General features: G+C 43.5%; 1 protein-coding gene across 1 annotated transcript in view; it reads right to left on the bottom strand.

The window, feature by feature from the left end:
• Nucleotides 1–25906, bottom strand: part of LOC143764426 (G protein-activated inward rectifier potassium channel 4-like) — a 50754-nt gene extending 24848 nt beyond the window's left edge. The window contains exon 1 of the mRNA XM_077249970.1: nucleotides 25657–25906. The gene's annotated coding sequence lies outside the window, so the exon portion shown is untranslated. The remainder of the gene's footprint in view (nucleotides 1–25656) is intronic.
• Between the last annotated feature and the right edge of the window lie 925 nt (nucleotides 25907–26831).

Here is a 26831-nt window from a genome sequence, read left to right as displayed (position 1 = left end):
TTCCCGTTCAGTTTGATCCCATAGTGTGCAATAGTGTAAGTGATGCGATACTAAGTTAATCCTTTCTATTTCCATCCAGGGCTTCCACTCGGCTCTGCCCATGGCCTCTCCGGTGACCCACATTATGAGGCAGTCATCCTCCTCACACACAGCCGGCTGTGTCAAATGAATGGTTTGTTTTGTGATTGGATAAATCTCCACTTCATTTGATTAGAGTTATTGCCTGCAGCTCTTCTCGGAGTATCAGTCACATGTAGAAATGGTGATTGCCCCAATGCCATGTGCCTGTGAATAGCTGATAAATACTGCTCCATTGCTTGCCATTGAGTTTTTTAATGAGGACTTTTCAACTCTCCTGAGATCATATTTTAGTAATTACTTGAAAAAATAATGCAACTTTTTTTTCTTTCTTTCTTTTCTTTTTTTTTTTTTTAGAGTTCTGAGTTTCTTCGTTACTCAATTATTCCTTCTGGAATCAAATAAAATCAATGAGCTCCTGGGTGTTACCGTTCCTCGTGTCAGTATGGCGTGTCCTTACACAGTCTGAAACTCTCCAAATTGATTGGGCATTATTGGTAGGTTTCACAATTCAATTTTTTTTCTAACACTTGAAAAACAATCCATATTTTTAAGACTTTTTTTCAACGTCATGGACCCATTTTTGGTCTGTGACAGTTTTTACTGTCATTTCTGCTTTTGATTTTCTTCAACAAAAATGAATCCACCAGTCCAAAAAATTGTGAATACAAGCAGGGTGTGACTATAACTAAAATATAACTTTTAATAAATAGGTTTAAAAATGGTATATACCCATATAAACGCACAAAGACGGACTCACAAGAAAATCACATTAATTAGAATATAAAACTGCAGTAATCCCCGAGATTTTACACCTATATTGCACTATATAAATCTCATAGGGGAAAAAAACCATACAAAAGCCATCAACCATCATTTATCTAATATCCCCAATATCTTTTTATGGGATAGAGACACAGTAGTGGTGATAAACATATATAAGTGGAACGATCTCACCTCCAAGTTCCCTTTGATATGGAAAAGACCGCTCACTATTGGCACTGCATCCGGGAGGGGGGGGCACACACCGGCCACACAGTCATCCGCCCACGCTGCCAAAAAGATTTATGCTTAGCCCCAGAATAAAGAAACCATTTCCCTACGTGTTTCGTTATCCTAACTCATCAGGGGAAATTTTTCAAGGTGTCCCTCCAAAAACGTGGTGGGCACTCAAAGCGGGGGTATAGAGCAATCATTAGCCAGCGGTATCCGCTGTTCTTAAATAGCCCGCCCTGTATTTACTCAGGGTAGCGGGCTGATGATGTCATATGCTAAGCGTCCGAACTGGAACGCATAGCTGAACCGCAAGCGTCATTTCCAATGGATCCGGAACGTCATTTCCGGTGACGCGTGTGTTAGTTTTATTTCCATAGCAACACACTACTCAGGCACATTCTCACAGGGGGCGTGCCGGTTGCTACGTGACTACTAGAGTCCCGATACAAGTGCTGCCTTGTGAAGAGAGATGCTAATCATTACAGGCAGCGTACAAAAGGAGAAATATATTAACCCCTTATTTCTTTACAGAATATCCGTCAGTTAATACTTATAGGGTTAATTCTCAACTGAACTAAAAGAAGAACCTACCAAACCTCCTAACTAGGAGGGAGGAACCTGGAAATGAACATATGCCGGCTAAATTCCCCCAAAAAAAGGAAAAAACACTGAGTCGGATAAGGCCATGCAAAATAAACCCCACTGAAGGGGAGGAGAAAAGGAATTAATTCATGTATTAGTACAAATTTGGACTAAGAAAGGTTATATCGGAGAGATGGAGGGGAGAAAGGGTAACAGTCTTAATGGGTTTTGTCTAAATAATACGGAGATTGGTGCACGAGAAAAAGCAGAAAGAGGGATAGAATTGTATATATACCCCCTTACTTACCCTAGAGTACTCCTGATACTCATTACCTACCTAACATATGGAGGTTGGCACCCTAGGACAGAAAAAACGCAAGAATGGCGCCCCCATTCCTCGGCGGCTGACCCTGTTAGCAGCCCTATTAAACCCTAATGAAGGGAGGAGAAAGGGGGGGGAAGGAAGAACAGGAAAATGCGATGTAATAAACTAACTTTCCAGAAAACAGCTATACGTCAGGATTTCATTTAGACCTCTTGGTGTTTGTGTCTTGAGGCGGAAGATCCACTTGGTTTCTCGCTGTAGTAACATCTGGTCCCAATTGCCTCCCCTCTTGGGTGCACCAATCCTGTCAATCCCCATAAATTTTAACCCCCGACTGTCACCATTATGTTCGTTATTAATATGTCTAGCCAGGGATGTATCTCTTTTTAGAGCAATGTCTCTCAGATGTTCCCCAACGCGTCTTCTGAATTCGCGTATAGTTTTACCTATATATTCCAATCCACAACAGCAGACTGCTCTATAAATCACTCCTTTTGATCTGCAATTTATGAAGTGATAAATTTGGTATTCTCTCCCTGTTACTCCACTGACAAAATTGGGTCCCACTGCAATAACCGGGCATGCCACACAGCCACTGCATTTATGGCAACCTTTAGGCGGATTCGGGAGCCATGTTTCATTTACTGGTGGTGAATAGTGACTATGTACGAGTCTATCACCCACCGATTTGCCTTTTTTAAAAGTAATTCTTGGGGAATCCCCCACCATCTCTCCAATATCCTCGTCCATATTTAAAATCGGCCAATGCTTTTGTAAAATTGACCGTATTTTCTGAGCCCCATTATTAAAAGTAGTGATAAATCTGCAAGTAGGTATTTCTTCCCTCCTAAGAGCTGGCACAAGTAGACCATTCCTGTTCACCTCCTTGACCTCATTATAAGCCTTCCTTAGGATGCCATCAGGGTATCCTCTGGCTAGGAAACGTGTACGCAAATCATCTGCTTGTATTTTATACTCCTCATCCGAGGAGCAATTGCGCCTCATTCGTAGGTATTGGCCTTTAGGAATGCCTCTCCTCAGGGGTACCGGATGATGGCTATCCCATCTGAGGAGGGCATTCGTTGAGGTCAGTTTCCTATAGGTCTTAGTGTCCAGATATCCATCTGGTCTCTACTGCAAATGCAAGTCCCAAAATGGTAATTGGTCCTCATGATATTCAAAAGTGAAGGACAAACCCAGCTGATTATTATTCAATTTCGATACGAAATTAGTCAAAGATATGACGTCACCATTCCAAATTAACAGCACGTCGGCAATATAGCGGGACCAAAAACCTATATTGACCTGTTCTTCCATAAAAGACTCCCCAAAAATCACGGTTTCCTCCCACCAGCCCAGGAGCAAGTTTGCATACGCAGGCGCACAAGAATTGCCCATAGCGGTGCCCCTGAGCTGGTGGAAGAAAGAGCCGTTAAAATAGAAGAAGTTCTTAGTCAAACAAAATTCAAGTAGATCCAAAATCAATTTGTTATGTCCAGCATATTGTTGACCCCTACTTGCAATGAAGTACTCCACTGCCTGCAGTCCATCATTATGTCTTATAGACGAATAGAGTGCCTCTACATCGATACTGCAAAGCAGGGCCCCTGGTTCCAAAAATAGGCCATCTAATTTCCGTAGTAAATCCATTGAATCCCTTGTATAAGAGTTCAACGATGTTACAAACGTTTTCAAAACTTCATCTAAATAGATTCCAATATGATGACCAAGGCTGTTGACACCTGAAACTATAGGTCTCCCCCTAAGGGGGACCAGGCCTTTGTGGACCTTTGGGAGGCAATAAAAGGTTGCCACTACTGGGTGCTGTGGAAAAAGGTAATCGAATTCAGTTTTATCAATCAGACCATCAGTAAGCCCTCTATCCAAAATCACTTTTAGTTGTTTTTTATATAGTGGGGTAGGATTTGAAGGCATTTTTTCATAATTTTCTGGGTCCTTGAGGATCTTCTCACACATGTCAACATAACCCTCATGGCTCATGATCACAGTATTTCCCCCCTTGTCTGAGGGCTTAATTACGATCTTGGGGTCCTTCTCTAGACCCTTTAATGTTTCCATCTCTAATTTGGACAAATTGTATTTTCTTTCCATTGGTCTACTTTGTAATTTTTCCAAGTCTCTAGTGACCAACTCTTCGAAGATATCTATTGCAGATCGATCACTTAGTACTGGGGGCATTTTTGTGCTCTTATTCTTGAATTTAGTAAAAGGTCCCTTACCCGTATTTTCCGGGATAGAATCTGCCAAGTCATATAAAAATCTAACATCTTTTGATTTTCTTGCATGACAATAAAAATCTGAGGTTCTTCTACACTCTAAACTACGGACTGAACATGGATGACGTTCACATGATTTTTTTTTTTTTACGAGGACACTGACTTGCGTTACCAACTTGGACCAAAGTAGGACATGTATGCTTTTGATGTGTCAAACTATCTAGAGAACCATCCTATTGACAAAGGGAATGGTAGTATCACAATTCATACATTTCAGGGGAAACAACAGAGGAATAAAACAAATTTCAGATGATGGTTGGTTCTAAAAGGCGCTGTACAAGCGTTTATAAAAATAGAGCCATGTGATGGGTCCTCTTTTAATGAAACACTATTTATAGCTTTCTCCTGGGCTTACATGGACTGGTGGCCTTCATTGAACTTCTTAGTACTGTAGTCTGGATCTTGGGATAAGCTGGTTACAGTGAGAAAATGGCAAGTTACAGGAAATTCTCCTTAGTGTTAACTAGGAAATATATCCACAATTCACCCAGAGCGACATTATCGTTACCATTTTTATGGTAACGACATTATCATTACCATTTACCTATGCTTATGGATTTTTTTTATTTGTCCACACTAAAAGACACTTCTTCACAAAAAAGGATACCTGTTATTTTTTTTAAAGTTTCTGTTCCAGAGTAGAAGCAAAGTAATGGAAGTTACGGGGAGGATGGATCCATTACAAAATGGATGCAAACTGCAGACATCAGCCCCCGAGTCAAGAAATCCCTACAACCTTGGTCCACTGAGTCTTGCAGTCTGATTCACCCTATTGGAGTGGCGTGCTCAGAATCTCTCTCTTGCTGTGATGAACTAAAAAAACTTTTTGCACTCATATTTTTTATTTTTATTTATTTTTAGTTGGGGCTCACCAAGAGTTAGAACTGTTATGTTCTTGGAATCACACATACTGAAACAAATGCCCATTGAGAATATTCATATATTATTATTATTACTTTATTTTATTTTTTTTCAGAAAATAAAGGACTTGGAGGGAGGGCAGGGTTTTGGAAGGTATTTTTTTTGGACAGTGCATAGTTTAGAGAGGTTTCCTTCAAATGTGCTTCAGAGATGTGATATGCACTTTTTTTGTCACTAGTAGTTATGAGCCAGTGTGCTCATTACTCGAGATTTCTGAGCATGCTTGGGTTCTCCGAGCATTTTGGGCGTGCTCGTAGATTATGATGCATGATTTCCAGCTCTTAGACAACCTGAACACATGCAGGGATTGCTTGTTTCTTAGGAAATCCCCACATGTATTCAGGCTGTCTAGCAGCCAGAAATCATGCAGCTGCGGCGACACAAACATAATCTACGAGCATGCCCAAGATACTCAGAGAATACCCGAGCATGCTCGGAAAACTCGATGTCATGATCCATGTTTGGATCTGTGGCAGGTCTGGCCTCTCAGATTAAAACTTTTTTCCTTTCAGGCTATCAGGGGTTAATGCAGTTTTTCCCCGGTGGCCCCTGGTGTAATTACATTGCTGTCTAGTTTGCTTTTGCAGGTGGTGACCACTCCCACCTTCCTTTAAAAGGTCACCCGATGCATCAGCTGACTGTTGGTCACAGGAGCTGGAGACAGGAGCTTGCTGAGTGCTGTGGTGCATTGTAGCAGAGAAAGCTAAGTGTGGTGTTAATTGTTTCTTTATCCCTTTGTTGCCTGTAATTTTTACCTGTGTTGAATTAGTGCAGTGGTGGGACCAGTGCTCTCACCTGCCAGTTCCCTGCTTGGGGATAGGAGCAGGGCAAGTTGGGGATTAGGTATCCTGTCGGCAATAGGGCGAAAGAACCAGTATAGGGACAATAGTAAGATCAGGGCACATCCTCAGGTGTGTGTAGGAGGTGTCCAATTTGCGTTCCCTACCGACAGGGCCCACAGTTATTAAAGTGTCCCCAGTGTACCCTTGTGCGTTTTGCCGTTTGGTGACCGACCACTCATCGGGTCGTGTAACGCTAGGACAGTCACTTTGTGACATTATAACCAATCAACCCATTTTTTCTGGTGAGCCATCGCTCAAATGCAGGCCTTTGCCCAACTGCTCAAGACCCTCACTGAGGAGTTTTAGATGCTGCGTGGTGAGGTGGTGCAGCAGCTATAGCAGTTGGTGGGGTTTTTAGCTTCGGCCCAGATGGAGATTCAACCAGAACCCAAGATATCTCTTCCTGACAGGTTCTCTGGAGGGAGATACATTTTTGTTTTTTCAGGAAGCTTGCAAGTTGTACTTCAGGCTCCGCCCTGGTTCATCAGGGAGTGAGGAACAGCGCATGGGGATTATAATCTCCCTTCTTAAGGGTGATCCCCAATCCTGGGCTTTCTCCCTGCCATCCGGTTCTCCATCTTTATGGTCGGTGGACGAGTTTTTTTCGGCATTGGCGCTTGTGTATGGGGATCCTGATGGCGTCTCCCTGGCGGAATCCCGACTGCGTAAAATCAAGAAGGGGGGCGGCCAGCTGAGGAATACTGATCGGAGTTTAGGAGGTGGGCCACTGACTCAAAGTGGAATGACCCTACCCTTAGGAGCCATTTTAGGCAGGGTCTGTCTCCAAGGTTGCAGGATACTCTTGTGCAGTACGCCGCCCCCAGGTCATTGAGGGCCGCCATGTCCCTTGCCATCCGGGTAGTGTGAGGCTGTGGCCTCTGATACAGCTAGGGGGCGCTGTTTGTTCTCCCCAGAATGTGCATGCAGACGGATGAAGTCCATAGGTGTGCATGAGAGTCATGGATTTCTGGTCCAGGTTTTCCAGGTGGCTGAAGGCCACAGGTTTGTGTGTGTTTAAAAGCCCTGCAGTAAGGGGTTTGGGTGTGTCAGGCCGTGCAGGCCATGTCAGGTGTCTGGCCAGGTGTGCGAGGTGCACGTCAGTGTCAGTCTGGTGTGTGCTGGTCTGCAGAGTGCATGGAGGCCAGCAGAGCCAGCACCCAGGGCAGCTGAATAGCCTGGCACCCGCAGCGTACACAGAGATGCAAGTCGTCCATGGTACTGGTCTCGGAGGTGGACAGTCCTGTGCCCGGAGGTGGACAGTCCTGTGCCCGGAGGTGGATGACCTGTGCCCGTAGGAGTCGGATGTGGACAGTCCTGTGCCCGGAGGTGGATGTTCTGTGCCCGGAGGTGGATGTCCTGTGCCCGAAAGAGGACTAGCATGTGCAACGATTGCAAACAGGTGGATATGGTGCCCGGCTGCTATCCGGAGGATATCCTGAACTGTGTACGACTGTGTGAGTTAAGAGTCTGTAAGAGACTGTGATACAGCGATGCAGGACACCCACGAGAACTAGTCAGAGGAGGGCTGGCGTGAGTAGTGTCTGCAACATATGAGGCTGTGTATATGGAGACGTATAGAGACTGAGATGGCGTGCGGTCGCCCAGGGAAACTGGACAAGGGAAGTCTGGCCTGTTTAGGGACCGAAAATCTAAAGCCATGTGAAATGTATTGCATTGAACTGGTGTAAACTGATCACTGAAGTTCTATGCATTTATATGTACCCGGCTGCACTCCAGAGGATAAAGAGTGCAGTGCGCTGAGTGAATACAGAGGACTGACACCCTGCGTCTTGGGCTGTCTTATGTGTACCCGGCTGCACTCCAGAGGATAAAGAGTGCAGTGCGCTGAGTGAGTACAGAGACTTGTTACCGGCGTACGGTCACCCAGGGAAACTGGACAGAGGGAAGTTCGGCCTGTGTATTGACTGCGTCATATAGCCATGCATTATTAATGGACTGTATGAAGAAGCCGTTTACTATATTGACTGTGTGAAGTAACACAATAAAAGAGACTTTTGTGTTTGAATTTGTGGGTCACTGCTTCTTCACTGCGTACGAAGCTACTGCAGCTTTACAGTAGATAGATGCTTGAGGGAGAGACATACACCAAATGTGCCCCCGGTAGTCCTTGCTAGGGAGGGGGCACACCTGAGCAGGTGGATGAACCCATGCAGGTGGGAGGAGTTGGTTCCCAAACGGGGTTGCCTGTGGTTCGCCAAGGTGTGGGGGCATGTTTTTACTGAGGGCAGATTGGTCATTTCATCGGTGTCTGCCCACCTTTCGCCAAAATACCTGTACCACCTAAGAAGCCGCGTCCCCCTGGTCGTGTGGAGGGAGGCAGCGGTGGGACCAGTGCTCTCACCAGCCAGATCCCTACTTAGGGATAGAAGCAGGGCAAGTGCGGGATTAGGTATCCTGCTCGGCGATGGGATGAAAGAACCCATATAGGGATGATAGTAAGATCAGGGCACATCCTCATGTGTGTGTAGGAGGTGTCCAATTCCCTGTCCCCTACTGACAGGGCCCACTGTTGTTAAAGTTGTGTGTTTCGCCATTTGGTGACCAATGACTTGTCGGGTTATGTCATGCTAGGACAGTCACTTTGTGACACTTGAGTAACGAGCACACTCGCTCATCACTACTAGTGACATATACATATATAGTCAATCTGTAAAATCACTAAAATGTGTGTGTGTAGAGATAGATAGATAGATAGAAAGATAGATTTTAGTGATTTAACAGGTTGACAACCCCAATATGGACTATAAATGGTTAAACTGATAAAACTGATTGTCCCATGATGACCCCATTCAGTTCAACTGTTTGCTGGAGGAACCTTAGGGTACCGTCACACTCTGCAACTTTCCAACGATCACGACCAGCGATACGACCTGGCCGTGATCGTTGGACAGTCGTTGTGTGGTCGCTGGAGAGCTGTCACACAGACAGCTCTCCAGCGACCAACGATGCCGAGGTCCCCGGGTAACCAGGGTAAACATCGGGTAACTAAGCGCAGGGCCACGCTTAGTAACCCAATGTTTACCCTGGTTACCATTGTAAATGTAAAAAAAAACAACACATACTCACATTCCGGTGCCTGTCACTTCCCCGGGCATCCGCTTCCCTGCACTCCTCCTGCATCCTGTGTAAGCGCGGCCGTAAAGCAGAGCAGTGACGTCACCGCTGTGCTCTGATGTACGGCCGGCCGGCGCTGACACAGGATGCAGGAGGAGTGCAGGGAAGCGGACGCCCGGGGACGTGACAGGCACCGGAATGTAAGTATGTAGTGTTTTTTTTTTTTTACATTTACAATGGTAACCAGGGTAAACATCGGGTTACTAAGCGCGGCCCTGCGCTTAGTAACCCGATATTTACCCTGGTTACCAGTGAAGACGTGTGACGCCGATGCAGCGATGTCAGCGGGTGATCCAGCGACGAAATAAAGTTTCAAACGATCTGCTACGACGTACGATTCTCAGCGGGGTCCCTGATCGCAGTAGCGTGTCAGACACAGCGAGATCGTAACTATATCGCTGGAACGTCACGGATCGTGCCGTCGTAGCGACCAAAGTGCCACTGTGAGATGGTACCCTTACTCTGGGCAGGAATTGCTAGTATCGGGTAAATGTTGTATGCATGGTCATTATTTAGACATGTGGTTGTCCATACATGGTGCATCCTGAGACCTACAGAACAGCTCTCCATAAGATAGTGTCCTAGCATTGGTTGAACCCCTTCTACAACCCCTTTAACGGAAGAGAAAATGTTGAGTTATTATATAGTAGTAGCCTTGGTTAGATTTTCTAAGCCAAATTACCTTTCTACAAAAAGCAGGCCTCTCAGCCCCGACATGTCATGCTTCTAGGATTTCTTTAGTATTGCACAGGTGAGAGAATGCGGGGCAATTTGTGATGGCTCAATAATAATAATATGTGCAATACTAAGGAAATCCTGAAAACATGATCTGTTGGCCAGCGGGAGGACAGGAGTTTGGGAAATACCATATTAGATAAATAGTACCATGAACGGTTTGGTGTAAGACTGTAAAGGAATTGGGAGAAATACAAGGGGCAGGACAAATGGGATTTGCTTGGTAATAGCTGTTGAGGCAAAAAAACGAAAAAATCACGCAAAAATCTCCACTGACCCCATTCATCACAATGTCAGTCATAATACTACATCATACTAAGAATTCCGACAAAATTTCATAAAGTTATTTTTTTTAGGAGAGGTTCTAAAATGAAAGGTAAATTCTGTGATGGGACAATTCCTGTAATACTAGACTTGGACACATTTCAGGAAGCCAAAGCACCCAAAATTTTCCATACGAGGCTTATGTTTTTTGGCAGTTTTCTGTCAATATGTATTGTAGTTCCCATTGCCTTGCTATAAAAATTGAAAACTATTTCCAAGAACAGTTGGACTCCTAAATACTTCTAGCAGGAGGGCCTGATGTTCACATGCCCTTTTTACAAGCCGCGCTTCCTCAGTGCCCCTTGCATGCCTTCTACATGCCACTTCTCCTGACAATGCCCTTTTTTCTGGCCACAACCCTTTTCACCCAATCAACGTCATAACCTTCCTGTATGGCCACCCTTTGAGAAGTTTAGGGAGCTTTCGTCACCGTGGAGCACCTGTCCTGAATCTGGGCTTTGCTTCTGTCTCCCCAGTCCACTAAACTCTGTTGGGGTCCACTTTGGGATTTGCTGATAGCCCAGAATAATCCCTTGTGATCATTTTCCTGGGCCTATGTGCCTGTGCCTTGGTATTAAGACTTCTAATTGCTCCAGAGTCCTGTGTGCCTGCACCCCCCACAACCTCTGCTACCTGTTCCCTGTCTCCTCTCCACCTGTGTAATCCAGGACCTCTGCTACCTGCCTATGGTCTCGAGGACCTTTGCTACCTGTCTACGATGATTTCCAAGACGTCTGCTACCTGTTTCTGATCTCCTGTCTGCCTGTAGTCTCCATTTCCTCTGCTACCTGTCTGTGGTCTCCATGGCCTCTGCTACCTGTCTATGGTCTCCATGACCTCCGCTACCTGTCTGTGGTGTGCATGACCTCTGCTACCTGTCTTTGGTCTCCACGACCTCTGCTACTTGTCTGTAGTCTCCATGACCTCTAATTTTTAAATCTCCAGTACTTCTGCTGCATGTTTCTCGCGTGCCTCAACTGCCTGCTGCACAGAAGCTTGTGGCCTGTGTGCCAACCCGGAGCTTTGGCTTTGAGGATGCACCTAACCAGGTGAGCCTAACAGGTCTGATCAACATTGTTGGAAGTCTGAAGGGGGCCTTCTTAATCTTTAGGAGCCTCTCAGACTTTTCCAAAGAGTTGACAAGTATGTGTTTAAGGAGGAAGAAACCAAGCATTTTCCATGTATAGTAACTTTCCCGGTACCCTCTTTTAGCTTTCCTTCACCTCCTCAATGGAGGTTGATGGACTGATTCTCCTGCATTCAAGATGGTCACCACAATGGCATAGGGAGCCATCTGAACCACACATCCCATAGCACAGGACAGGCAGGAGAGAGATTGATCAGATCACTGTGCTCCCCATGACACCTCAGTGGTCATCTTGGTTGCAGTAGACGCCAGTATCGGCAAAGGAGGCAATGGGAGGCAAATAGGAAACACGAGAAATTGCTAGATATGAGAAATTGCTAGTTGCTCTTCAATCAAAGGTGGAGGGTCACTTTAGGTCTCCATGTTTTGACGGTCATGTGAATATGGTCCCCGGTAACTAAATCTAAAATACACAAAGGGCTTTCCAGCAGCAAACATCTTGAAACAAATCTTTTTTTACACTGTAGGAACTGAATTCCTTGATTTTGTCTTACATGGTGCCTCCTGCACCTCCCATGCTTTGCTTGTCTTGCATGTACAGAGTTAAATCTTAGTTTTTATCTCCGCAAGACTCCAACCAAGAAAGAAAATTAAATTGCAGATTACTCCGCAGTGCCTTTAAGCTCGAAGTCGGGGAGAAGAATTGTAACATCCATGAGCTCTGCCGGATTTAGCCGGATTTAAGAAAAGAAAAAAAAAGGAAAAAAAATCACAGGAATAATTATTTGGCATGAGTTAGAAGCTTGTATTTTGTTATCCGTCTAAACATTTCCAATGGGGATAAATGGGAAGCAATCTTTTGTATGATCAGAGAGGTGCACGAGGTGGAGGAATCCTCCGCTCACGTCCCAAATAAGCTAAACACAGCACAAAATTACTAAACCCCACTGGCTGCCTAATTCTGGTCTTATTTTTATCTTCTGATCAAGCCCACATTACGGAGGAGTAATTCTGCTCCATCTGCCTTTAATCTCTGCTCGCCAGAAGTAGCCATCACAAGGCAAAACTATACAAATGGTCATAAATATAATTTTCAATAATTTATCAGTGGAAATCGGCTCTTATTTGACTGTGGTTACCGACATTTTTCAAGGATGTACCGTGGAAATTAAAAAAAAGTACATTTTTAGAGGACGAATGCTGCAGTATCAGGAGATCAGGAATACAAAGCCCATAGCAATTTGCTATAAGATTATAAGAGGGTGGTGCCTAGAGAAAAGGTCACATGAAAAAAGGCTATTAACATGAAGATATTGGTTTAATTTGCTGATTAATAGTGTTCTAAACCTGTCTGGCGCCTGCACTTAGTATCCCACTGATGGGTTTCAGTCATGGGGGTGCCGGCGACGCGCGTTCAGTCACCGCTCTATGTATAGAGAGCAGCGGCTGTAATCGCGTCCCCTGGCACTGACTGACAGCGGGCAGCTGTAAATCAGAGCTGGGCCGCGGTTACAGACATTGCTCTCTATACACTGAGCGGTGACTGAACGCTCGTCGACGGAATAATGTTCATTTCCTCCTGGCAGAGGGGTTCTAAGAGCCAGCGTTGTCAAATTCAGAACACTATTAATCTGCAGATTAACTGCATAGATGCAGGTTAATAGCGTTTTTTTTTCATGCGACAGGTTCCCCTTAAGGGCCTGTTTACACTGACTGATGGCAGCTGTTAAAAGACTAATGATTGGCTACATGTTTGCCAATCAGCAGTCGTTTAATAACCTGTTTTAGAAAAGGCGAACCCTTTTCCGATGCACACAGAACGATCAGTAATCGAAAATCATTCTGTGCGCATAGACTGTCGTTGTTATTGGCAGCACATGTCTAGTCTACTGAAGACAATGATTTTTAGAAACCCTAAAGATCACTTCGATTTGCTAATTCATCAGGTGATTGACAGTTTAAACCGCACGATTATAGGAAAGGAGCGTTCCTAGGAACATTCATTCAAAGAAACTCAGTCGTTAAACAGGACCTGTCACCAGGTCATCTTTTCATTTTATTCCTGCTGTTTCCTTGAGTAATACATTGTTTCTTTTTAAATACATGAAGTTCCACAGATTTGGGTCTTTTAATTTAGTCCTAATTTTTATGGCCTGTACAAAAGGGGAGTGGCTTCCAGATCCTCTGGGGCGTGTCTTTAGGCTGCTTTGTGTAATTACCCTATGAGCAACGCCCCCTTGTAAAGACAATAAAAAGGCCCATATCTCTGGAACCATAAGACGGATTTTTAAAAAAACCAAAAACGGAATACTTAGTGGAAGAGCGAGAATAAAACAAAAGCAGAACCTACATACTATTGACCTCGTGACAGATCCTCTTTAAAACCTCATTCAGACGTCTGTTTTACATGGAAGTGTTGCATCCGTGGTTTCACACATAGAAAAAGTACAGTTACAATGTATGGAGCTTTTCACACGTCTGTGTTTGTTGATTTTTTTTCGTTTTGCGGACTGCGACCCTATTTTTTATTTGAGATACAGATGAAAATTACACAGGCAAGTCTATTATTCTGTGAAAAAAACATTGACTGCAATTGAATGTCATCCATGTGCCATCCGTGTGTCGCCCGTGATTAACCCCTTCATGACCTTGGGATTTTCCGTTTTTCCGTGTTCGTTTTTTGCTCCCCTTCTTCCCAGAGCCATAACTTTTTTATTTTTCCGTCAATATGGCCATGTGAGGGCTTATTTTTTGTAGAAGTTGTACTTTTGAACGACATCATTGGTTTTAGCATGTCGTGTACTAGAAAACAGGAAAAAAATTCCAAGTGTGGTGAAATTGCAAAAAAAGTTCAATCCCACACTTGTTTTTTGATCGGCTTTTTTGCTAGGTTCACTAAATGCTAAAACTGACCTGCCATTATGATTCTAGAGGTCAGTACGAGTTCATAGACACCAAAGGTTCCCTTTTATCTAAATGGTAAAAAAAAATTCCAAACTTTGCTAAGAAAAAAACAATTGTGCCATTTTCCGATACCCGTAGCGTCTCCATTTTTCATGATCTGGGGTCGATTGAGGGCTTATTTTTTTGCATGCTGAGCTGGCGTTTTTAATGATAGCATTTTGGTGCAGATACGTTCTTTAGATCGCCCGTTATTGCATTTTAATGCAATGTCGCGGCGACCCAAAAAAACGCAATTCTGGCATTTCGAATTTTTTTCTCGCTACGCCGTTTAGCGACCAGGTTAATCCTTTTTTTTTATTGATCGATCGGGCGATTCTGAACGCGGCGATACCAAATATGTGTAGGTGTGATTTTTTTTTTTTTATTGATTTATTTTGAATGGGGCGAAAGGGGGGTGATTTAAACTTTTATATTTTTTTATTTTGTCACATTTTTTTTACCTTTTTTTTTTAACTTTTACCATGCTTCAATAGCCTCCATGGGAGGCTAGAAGCTGGCACAACGTGATCGGCTCTGCTACATAGCAGCGATCATCAGATCGCTGCTATGCAGCAGAAATGCAGGTGTGCTGTGAGCGCCGACCACAGGGTGGCGCTCACAGCTACCGGCGATCAGTAACCATAGAGGTCTCAAGGACCTCTATGGTTACTATACAGAAGCATTGCTGACCCCCGATCATGTGACGGGGGTCGGCGGTGCGATCATTTCCGGCCACTCGGCCGGAAGCGCCGGTTAAACGCCGCTGTCAGCGTTTGACAGCGGCATTTAACTAGTTAATAGCGGCGGGTGAATCGCGATTTCACCCTCCGCTATTGCGGTCACATGTCAGCTGTCCCGGCTTTGATGTGGGCTCACCGCCGGAGCCCTGCATCAAAGCGGGGGATCTGACCTCGGACGTACTATCCCGTCCGAGGTCAGAAAGATGTTAACATTGCAATGGAAAAAATTTTATATATTCTTTTTCCTTTCCGAGAAAATCACTGATGAAACACTGAGGCTAGGGCAACATTCAGAAGCCAAAAAACAGGAGTCACACTATCAGTATTTGGTCAGTATTTTACATCAGCATTTTTAAGCCAAAAGCAGGAGAGGAACAATCAGAGGAAAAGTATAAGGGCTGACCCACACGTCCAGATAATTCCGGTACCGGAATAAATCGGTACCGGAGTTATCCGTGTCCGTGTGCCTGGGAACTCACGGAGGCCATACGTGCGGCACACGTGTGCCGCCCGTATGGCGAGTGGGTACCACACGGAGCGTGTGGTACCCACTCTGCATGGTGCTGAAGCTGCGATTCATATCATCCCTGCAGCAACGTTTGCTGCAGGGAAAATATGAAGAATAGTGTTTAAAATAAAGATCCATGTGTCCGCCGCCCCCCCACCCCCTGTGCGCCCCCCCCCGCTGGTCAGAAAATACTCACCCGGATCCCCCGTCGGCAGTCGCTCCTTCCTGGTCTGGCCGCGGCTTACTGTATGCGGTCACGTGGGGCCGCTCATTTACACTCATGAATAGGCGGCTCCGCCCCTATTGGAGGTGGAGCCACATATTCATGAGTGTAATCGGCCGCATACAGTAGAGAAGCCGCGGCCAGACCAGGAAGGAGCGACTGCCGACGGGGGATCCGGGTGAGTATTTGCTGACCAGCGGGGGGGGGGGGGGGGGCGCACAGGGGGTGGGGGGGCGGCGGACACATGGATCTTTATTTTAAACACTATCATTCATATTTTCTCGGTAGCAAACGCTGCTACAGGGAACATATGAATACCGGCTTCAGCACCATGTGGGGGGGGACAGCGCTTACTGTAGCGCTGTCTCCGGCACGCCACACGGACCCCAGACGGAGAATGTCCGTGTGAGGTCCGTGTTTTACACGGACCCATTGACTCTATTGGGTCCGTGTAATCCGTGCGCTCCCACGAACACTGACATGTCTCCGTGTTTGGCACACGGAGACACGGTCCGCACACGGTCCGCACAAAATCAATGACATCTGAACAGATGCATTGATTTTTATGGGTCTACGTGTGTCAGTGTCTACGTGTGTCAGTGTCTCCGGTACGGGAGGAAACTGTCACCTCACGTACCGGAGCCACTGACGTGTGAAACCGGCCTAATAGAAACACATCACCACTTCTGCATTTATCACCCACTCCTGATTTTGGGTTACAAATTCTGATGTGTAAATGAGGCCTAAAACTGATACACTGATAAAAATCTGATCCAAAACATTGAATGAAATCGGTCCGTGTTTTAACGTACAAGACAAATTACTGGCGTCTATTACCGTCTGTATACGTATTATATTCCTTTGCATCAAGGATAATTTTCTTTTTTCCTAGTTAAAAATTATAACATTACATTTTTTTAAAAATTTGGTATTTCCCCTTCCACAAAAGTCCGACATACCAAAATATTAAAATCTTTATCCAGTACACTAAACACCTTAAAGAAAAAAAAAGGAAAGACGAGATTTGCATTTTTAGTTTGCCGTGCCACTTAAAAAAATGCAATAAAAAGCAATTAAAATGTATGTACAGTATTCTGTAATAGTAGCAATAGAAACAACTCACCACGCACAAAAATCCCAAAAACCTTCTAAACAGCTCCATCAACAGAAAAAATAAAGCAAAGTTCTAATTATGCACCTGAAGAATTGTGTTGTCAGATCATTTTTACTGTGTATCGAACGGCAGAAAAAAGAAACCCCAAAACATCATGACGGAATTTAATTTTTTTGTGTATGTGTATGTGTGGATTTTTTTTCGCTCTTTCACCCCACTTGGAATTTTTTTTCACGCTTCTGAATATATTGAATGTTTAAATTAATGGTGTCATCAAGTGAAAAACAATGTTGATGGGTTTAAAAAAAAAAGAAATAAATAAAAACAATTTGACAATGGAAAGAAGGCGAGGGAAAAAATGCAAAAATAAAACACTGGTCTGGTGTGGAAGAGGTTAAAATCTGCAGGAAGAGTAAAGGCTCTGCTCTGGCCAACATAATCCTGATCTACAAATTAACATTTGTTCACTGAGACCGGATTATATTTTATAATCTGGAGGAATTAAGGGTCTATCAAACATGACACTGCACAGTGAAAGGGATATGGCCGAGGGGGGGGGGGGGGCACATATCAGTGTAATGGGGGCTGCTGTCACAGTGCTCTGCATCTGTATTGGTAAGCCAAAACCACAAGGGGGTCCAAAACGTAGAAGAAGAAAAATGATGTCCTTGCTTAGATTTGAACCAATAACCTGAGGCTGAGCAATGGAAGCCTACAATCCTAACCTGTCGGAATAATGTTTATTATTGCATATATTACAACTACTATGTAATACTGTTTATTGGTGCATGAGTCTCTGTCTCCAACAATAGTGTTATATTGTCAAAAATACATTCTCTAAAAAAAAAGAGTACCAGGACGTTCCCGCTCACTGTTCACACTGTGTGTAGCTGGAGCACATTCTGCTTTCACTTTACAAGCTGGCAGACGAGATGACCCCGATGGGTGCAGTGATGTCTGTAAAGTGCTGTACAATCAATATGCTTATCTATTATGCTTCATAAGAACGGTCTCACTTTGCAGACATTATTGCCCCGTCAGGACTCACATCCTATCAATATGTCTTTGGAAGTGGAGCTGCTCATACTCTGCTCCATTCATGGTTTACAGGACCGTCTGAGAATGCAGAGCTCCATTATTTCCAGACAGTCCCATAGACAATGAATACAGTGGAGGATAAGCCTGCGCACCTCTGCTCCATTCATTGTTTATGGGACCATCTGGGAAAGCAGAGCTCCATTATTTCCAGACAGTCCCATAGACAATGAATGCAGTGGAGGATAAGTCTGCACCCCTCTGCTCCATTCAAGAATGGGATGGATCTAGGACACTTGTGCAGCGAGCTCTGGAGACCGTGTCATGGAGATTATTATGTGATGTTTTCTAGTACATGGACAAGTAAAAAATGCCCACAGTGAACGGCCGCCCTCGCCGGTCTCTTGTCTGAGAATACAGAGACTAAAAGCCTTTTGTTCCCATCTCATAGAACCGTGCACAGCCTGCTGTTGCTGGTGGTTAAGCACCCATGGGGCCGCATGGCAACACTGTTGCTTTCTTTTTCTTGTTGCTGTTTTCATTGGTTCAGCTCTGACCAAGAACGATGAGATTCCTCCTCTCAGAAGATGAAATCAGTGACCACAAGGGAACCTGCTCTTCCTTTTTATGACCTGTCGGTGGGTACTGATAGACATATTGATCACCTAGCCATCAGGTAATGCTATGGTGGCTCAGTGGTTATCTCCCTTACATTTCAATGCTTGGGTCCTTAGTTCAATTCTGGCTAAGGTTGGAGTACTTCTACCTCTCAGCTGTACTTTAGAAATTGCAAATGGACCGCTTTAGTTTTCATGACCTGTCGGTGGGCACTGATGGACATATTGATGACCTAGCCATCAGATAATTCTCAGGCAGCATGGTGGCTCAGTGGTTAGCTCAATTACCTTTCAATGCTTGGATCCTTAGTTCAATTCTGACTGAGGTCTGAGTAATTCTACCTCTCAGTTTTACTTTAGAAATTGCAAATGGACCTGCTCTAGTTTTTCCTGATCTTCCCATTGGTGCTGTGAGTCATATCAATGATTTGCCAATGGTTATCTTCGGAGCAGCACGGTGGCTCAGTGGAAAGCACTGGTGCTTTGCAGCATGGGAGTCCAGGGTTCAAATTCACCATGGATGACATCTGCAAGGAGTTTGTATGTTCTCCCTGTGCTTAGGTGGGCTGCCACCCATGCTCCAAAGACATACATGTAGGGGCCAGTGATGGAAGTGCTGTGGCTAATGATGTGTCACCTGTGCAGCATCCAGGAGGGCTGCTTGCCTGTCCGCTTCTTTGGGCAAGTATCCTGATTGGATGAATGTTCTGACACAAGTAGCAAGAAATTAACTTGTTATATACTGCTCAAAAAATAAAGGGAACACTAAAATCCCCCATCCTAGATATCACTGAATAAAATATTCCAGTTGTAAATCTTTATTCATTACATAGTGGAATGTGTAGAGAACAATAAAACCTAAAAATGATCGACATAAATGACAACTAATATCCCACGGACATCTGGAGTTGGAATGATGCTCAAAATCATAGTGGAAAATAAAGTTACAGGCTGAACGAACTTCAGTGGAAATGCCTCAAGACAAGGATTTGATGCCCAGTAGTGTGTGTGGCCTCCACGTGCCTGTATGATCTCCTTACAAATCCTGGGCATGCTCCTGATGAGGTGGTGGTTGGTCTCCTGAGGGATCTCCTCCCAGACCTGGACTAAAGCATGCGCCAACTCCTGGACAGTCTGTGGTGCAACGTGACGTTGGTGGATAGAGCGAGACATGATGTCCCAGATGTGTTCAATTGGATTCAGGTCTGGGGAACGGGCGGGCCAGTCCATAGCTTCAATGCCTTCATCTTGCAGGAACTGCTGACACACTCCAGCCACATGACGTCTGGCATTGTCCTGCATTAGTAGCAACCGTACCAGCATATGGTCTCACAAGGGGTCTGAGGATCTCACCTCGGTACCTAATGGCAGTCAGGCTACCTCTGGCGAGCACATGGAGGGCTGTGCGGCCCTCAAAAGAAATGCCACCCCACACCATTACTGACCCACTGCCAACCGGTCATGCTGAAGGACGTTGCAGGCAGCAGATCGCTCTCCATGGCATCTCCAGACTCTGTCACATGTGCTCAGTGTGAACCTGCTTTCATCTGTGAAGAGCACAGGGCGCCAGTGGCGAATTTGCCAATCCTGGTGTTCTGTGGCAAATGCCAAGCGTCCTGCACGGTGTTGGGCTGTTAGCACAACCCCCATCTGTGGACGTCGGGCACTCAGACCATCCTCATGGAGTCGGTTTCTAACCGTTTGTGCAGACACATGCACATTTGTGACCTGCTGGAGATCATTTTGCAGGGCTCTGGCAGTGCTCCTCCTGTTCCTCCTTGCACAAAGGCTGAGGTAGCAGTCCTGCTGCTGGGTTGTTGCCCTCCTAAGGCCCCCTCCACTTCTCCTGGTGTACTGGCCTGTCTCTTGGTAGCGCCTCCAGCCTCTGGACACTACACTGATCGACACAGCAAACCTTCTTGCCACAGCTCGCATTGATGTGCCATCCTGGATGAGCTGCACTACCTGAGTCACTTGTGTGGGTTGTAGAGTCCATCTCATGCTACCACGAGTGTGAAAGCACAACCAACGTTCAAAAGTGACCAAAACATCAGCCAGAAAGCATTGGTACTGAGATGTGGGTCTGTGGTCCCCACCTGCAGGAGAACCACTCCTTTATTGAGTGTGTCTTGATAATTGCCAATAATTATCAGCTGTTGTCTATTCCATTTGCACAACAGCATGTGAAATAGATTGTCAAACAGTGTTGCTTCCAAAGTGGACAGTTTGATTTCACAGAAGTTTGATTTACTTGGAGTTATATTCTGTTGTTTAAGTGTTCCCTTTATTTTCTTGAGCAGTGTATATGCAGCTCAGTTATGACTGAGCTGTGAAAAGTCCTTTTTGGACTTAGTAAAATTTCCCCCCTCTCATTTCCCTAAATACTAATGTTCCTCCAACCCTCAGAAACACAGGATAGCAGCTGTTTACCACAGCACTTCCATCACTGGCAGGGCCGGCTCCAGGTTTTCATGGGCCCTGGGCGAAAGAGTCCCGGTGGGCCCCTTTAACACATACCACAATTCATAATGCACGGATACGGCAGAGAAATATAGGTATAGTACAATGCCAAAGATTTCACTTACTTCTTACATTACATGAGTGATATCTATTGTGCATTCTACATTAGCTCAGAAACCGGACAGTATAGTCCTCTATACAGAATTGTGAGCCCCATATATTGCTCCAAACAGAATAATGAGCCCCATATATTGCCCCATACAGTATAATGGCCCCATATAGTGCTCCATACAGTATAATTGGCACCACATAGTCCTCTATACAGAATAATGAGCCCCACATATTGCTCCATACAGAATAATGAGCCTCATATAATGCTCCATACAGTATAATGGGCACCACAGAGTGCTCCATACAGAATGAGCCGCATATATTGCTCCATACGAAATTGACCCCATATAATGCTCCATACAGTATAGTGAGCCACATATAATTCTACATACAGTATATGATGGGCCCCATCTATTGCTCCATATATAATGGGCCTCATATAATGCTCCATACAGTATATGATCGGCCCCATGCAGTATACTGAGTCCAAATATATTGCTCCATACAGAATGGGCCCCATATGATGTTCCATACAGAATGGGCCCCATATAATATTCCTTACAGAATGGGTCCAAAAATAAAATAAAATGCTCCAAAGATAATTGGCCCCATAAGATGCTCCATGTGTACTGGGCCTCATATAATGCTCCATATATAATTGGCCCTATAAAATGCTCCATATATAATTAGTCCCATAAGATCCTTCATATATTACTGGCCCCATATACTGCTCCATATGTAATTGGCCCCATATACTGCTCCATATTGAATTGGCCCCATAAGATGCTCCCTATTAAATTGGCCCCATATAATGCTCCCTATAGAATTGGCTTCATAAGATGCTCCCTATATTATTGGCGCCATAAGATGCTCCATATAGAAATAGCCCCATATGATACTCCATATATGGGCCCCTTCTGATGGTCCCTATATATTGCTCCAAATACTTAAAAAAAAAAAAGAAATACTCACCTCTCATTGCTTGACGCTGCTCTGCTCTCCTCACCGTTGGCATCTTCCTGCTCTCTGTGCTGCGACTGCTCAGGCAGAGGGCGCACACTTGTGACATCATCGCGCCCTCTAACCTGAACATCACAGTCAGAGGATGGAAGACGCTGCAGTGCTGGAACCAGGAGAGGTAAGTATCGCAAGTGCCAGGGCCCGGAGCAGGTGGGGATCGGCACTATAGCGTGCCAGTGTCCCCGATGATGAGTGGGCCCCCTGCATGCTCAGGGCCACGGCACTTGCCCGGGTGCTGACGCTGACCATAATCACTGGCCCCTACCTATATGTCTTTGGAGAATGGGTGGCAGCCCACCTGAGCACAGTGAGAACATACAAACTCCTTGCAGATGTCATCCATGGTGGGATTTGAACCCTGGACTCCCATGCTGCAAAGCACCAGTGCTTTCCACTGAGCCACCGTGCTGCTCAGAAGATAACATTTGGCAAAGTCATTGATATTACTACTAGCACCTATGGGAAGATCAGGTAAAAATAGAGCAGGTCCATTTGCAATTTCTAAAGTAGACCTGTGAGGAGGAATTACTCCAACCTCAGTCAGAGTAGAACCAAAGCATTGAAATGTAAGGAAGCTAACCACTGAGTCAACATAGCATTACCTGATGGCTAGGTCATCAGTATGCCTACGGACCGTTCATGAAAAGGAAGAGCAGGTTTCATTTTAGGTCTCTGATTTCATTTTCTAAGATGTGTCTGAGAGGAGAAATCTCATTGACCTCAGTCAGAGTTGAACTAAGGACCCAAGTGTAGGATGGCAATGGAGGTAACCACTGAGCCACTGTGCTGCCTGAGAATTTGTTTCTGGCCAGATCATCAATAGGACTCTCAGCATTTATGGGAAGGTCAGGAAAAACTAGAGCAGGTCCCATTACAATCACTGACTACAATTTCTAAAGTACACCTGAGAGGAGGAATCTCATTGTCCTCAGTCAGAGTTGAACCCAGGACACCAGCAGTGCTAACAACTGCGCCATCATGCTACCCGAGTTCTAACCTCTGGGTTAGTCATCTATATGACTCCTGGCACCTATGGGAAGGTCAGGAAAAATAGACATAGCTGCCCAATACATCTAACCAATCTGTTCATTGATTTCAACTTCTAAAGTGAGGTGGAAAACAGGGCTGGACTGGCTATCTGGCAATTCTGACAAATGCCAGGAGGGCCTGTCTGGTCATTGTCTGCTACGTTGTTAACAGAATCGGTGTTCTCAACACGCCCATACTGTTAAGAGTTGTGATGGAGCACAAAGTTGCTGACTCCGTCACTTACCCCAGCAGGCCACGGGTATCAATAGAAATATTGGTTTTGTAGTAAAACTTCCTTTCCTCCATCAAGGGTAATATTAGTGATATATCCCATCTGGTTCTTGGGGAAGGGGACAACATGGGCCTGTGTGATTTCAAATGCCAGGACTGAATTTTAGACCCAGTCCGTATCTGGCTGCAGATCTATACATGCACACACAAATACATATATAATAATTATTTTATAATTCTCGTTATTAAAATTACAGCAAAAAGGAAAAGTCATGGAGTTATGGAAATCACAGGATGGAGACGTTACTGATCTGAAGAGGATGGAAAACGAAAACAAATTTTTCAAACCATCTTGTTATATTCATTCTGGAGTCTGAATCATGTGCACAAATCTCAGCACATTAATGAGGTTATTAATGGTTGTCTGAGGAATGTTCTGCCTCTGAATGCACTTGGGCAAATCATCAAAATCCACTGCTGGCAGTGCCTTGTGCAATCAGCGAGCAATGATGGGAGACAAGTCTGGAGATGCTGCAGTGAGAGGAGCACATTTAGGTCAAACAGGCTGCTCATGGTAGCACAAGCAACATGCAGACTGGGATGTCATTGGTCAGCAATAAAAAAGGAGCTGCCAGCAGAGGATTTTGATGATTTGCTCAAGTGCATTAAGAGCGGCAGAACATTCCTCTGGTGACCAATAATAACCTCGTTGATAGTAGTCGAGAGTGTAAGTGCCGGGATTTCTGCGCATTAATTAAATTCAGATATTTTTAAAAATTTGTTGCATTTTTTCATCATTTGAAGATCAGTAACATAAAATGCCTCCATTCTGGGATTTCCATAATTCCACGACTTTTCTTTCTTGGTGTTGCAATTTTCGATGTTTAGGAGTGTATATGTAATATATACTTCTCTGTGCAGGGTTAACTCCCAGTTTTGGCTGAAAAATACAGAAGCGAAAAACAGACCAAAATGCTGCCGCTCCAAAGTACTCACTAGATAACTGTAAACTATAATAAATGCAATGACAAAATCTTATTAAAAATACTAAAAAGAAAAAACATGACAGATACAATAGTAATAAAAAAAATATACAAATATAAAAAATAATGTAAAAAGATAATATTACAATTTAAAATGATAACATAGAAAAAAATTCAATATATTACAACAATGAAAAATAGTATAAATCTAAAAGAATATTAAATAAAACATATACAAAATAATGTAAAAAATAAAAAAGATAATACAATTTCAAATGATAAAACATAATAATAATAAAATATAATACAACAATAAAAGAGTATAAATATAAAAGTATATTAAATAAAAAAAATGCAAATATAAAAAGTGATGTAAAAAATAAAAAAGATAATGCAATTTTAAAGGATAAAATATAATAAAAATACAATACAACAATAAAAGAGTATACATATAAAATAATATTACAAATATAAAAAATAATGCAAAAAATAAAAAAGGTAATGCAATTTTAAAGGATAAAATATAATAAAAATAAAATATAATACAACAATAGTAGAGTATAAATGTAAAAGAATATTGAATAAAAAATACATATATATATATATAAAAAATAATGTAAAAAAATAAAAAAGATAATGCAATTTAAAAGGATAAAAGATAAAAATAAAACATAATACAACAATAGTAGAGTATAAATATAAAAGAATATTAAATAAAAAATACATATGTAAAAAATAATGTAAAAAATAAAAAAGATAATGCAATTTAAAAGGATAAAATATAATAAAATATAATACAACAATAGTAGAGTATAAATATAAAAGAAAATTAAATAAAAAATACATATGTAAAAATAATGTAAAAATAAAAAAGATAATGCAATTTAAAAGGATAAAATATAATAAAAATAAAATATAATACAACAATAATAGAGTATAAATATAAAAGAATGTTAAATATGCGCTATATAAAATCTGAGCTGTAGCCTAACACAATATACTATATGTATATTCAGATTTTCATGACTATAAAAGTGAAACTATGATATATGTAATGAAACAAATTGTGGACGGATATCGGGGCCGTTGGCACATCTGCATGAGCATGAATCGAAGCTTGGCACAGTCTTTAAAGAAAAGTAAATGCCCCCCCATAAGGCTGCTTATGGCATGACTTCCGAGACCTCTGTATATGGTACAGGTGGTATAGGGAGGGCGTCATTACGGGTGACTTTATTCTGTTGGCTTTGGCTCTATGTTTTGCAGGGGATACGACAAGACTTGATGAACTTGGTAACAAAACAGGTTACAAATTCCTACCTCATTTTGGTGTCTCTGAGGGTCTTAAATTCACAGTCCCCCTATGACAGTGGCAGCAGGATGGAGCATTTAGAGGCAGCGAGGGTCCCAGACCCCATACATGACTGGTGGACGCACTGCTGTGTAAATGTGGAGCAGTGTCACTGAAGCTCCAATCCCCTTCGGAAGGAGGTCACTCAGTAATCTGTCTCAATGTCAGGCAGAATTACTGCCAGATGATTTAATCAGTGGACAAGCAACTAGAAGCCTGTGGGCACGGCAGGGTTAATCTGACTTTTGGCTGCATGTTCTGCCATCAGTATTGACCTGACGCCAGGAAAGACGTAAAAGTAGCTAATTTCCCTCCGCTATGCATTACGTCCAGTCTATAATTCCCAGGTCTACATCATACGCAGCACAGCTCCTCATAGGAAGCATCCGTTTCTTGCCCCAGTCCTAGATCTTCCCACCTGGGAACTAATCCCTTCCTCCATCTTACTTAAAGAGGTCACCATATCAAAAGTGGAATGTTTCTGCTCTTAAATTATTCCCGATGCTTCCCTGAGTACTGCATGTTTTTTTTTTTTAGTTAATTTCGCCATACCATTCCAGAAATATGGACCTTTTTAATTAATGCTTGTTTTGATGGTCTTTATCAAGGGGAGTGGCTTACAGGATCCTCAGGGGCGTGTCTTTAGGCTGCTCCATGAGCCACACCTCCTTGTAAATACCATAAAGATCAGCACTCAATAAAACGCCGTATGGTGGATTTTAAAAAGACAAAAACCAGAAAACTGTCAAGACCAGTGGGAATTAAACAAGAGGCGAAATTCACAACTTTTGATCTATAACAGCTCCTCTTTAAGACTTTAAGACAGATTGAGTTCAAGATAAATGATGTTGTGTCTACAACATTTAATTGGTTGCTGTCATCGCGGCAAACTTTTCATAAATCAATAGTACAAATGAATATAAAAAAAACTTTGTAATACATCTAATCAGAGAAATATACTTCTTTCTCCACTTATGAGCCACTTCTCCTGCCTCGTGAACTCATCAACTCTGAAAAAGTTCTAAAATCAAAATCAATTTACTCAAAACAAGATGAGCTGATGGCTAACTGAGGGATCAGATTACGGCTGCCTATTGAAGTGTATGGAGAGGGATGAGGCAGGAGGAGCAAAGTGAAGGAGAGA

This window comes from Ranitomeya variabilis, chromosome 4, assembly GCF_051348905.1.
Source record: "Ranitomeya variabilis isolate aRanVar5 chromosome 4, aRanVar5.hap1, whole genome shotgun sequence".
NCBI lineage: Eukaryota > Metazoa > Chordata > Amphibia > Anura > Dendrobatidae > Ranitomeya > Ranitomeya variabilis.
Note: the sequence above shows the minus strand (reverse complement) of the source record. Positions and strands in the feature narration are given on the sequence as shown.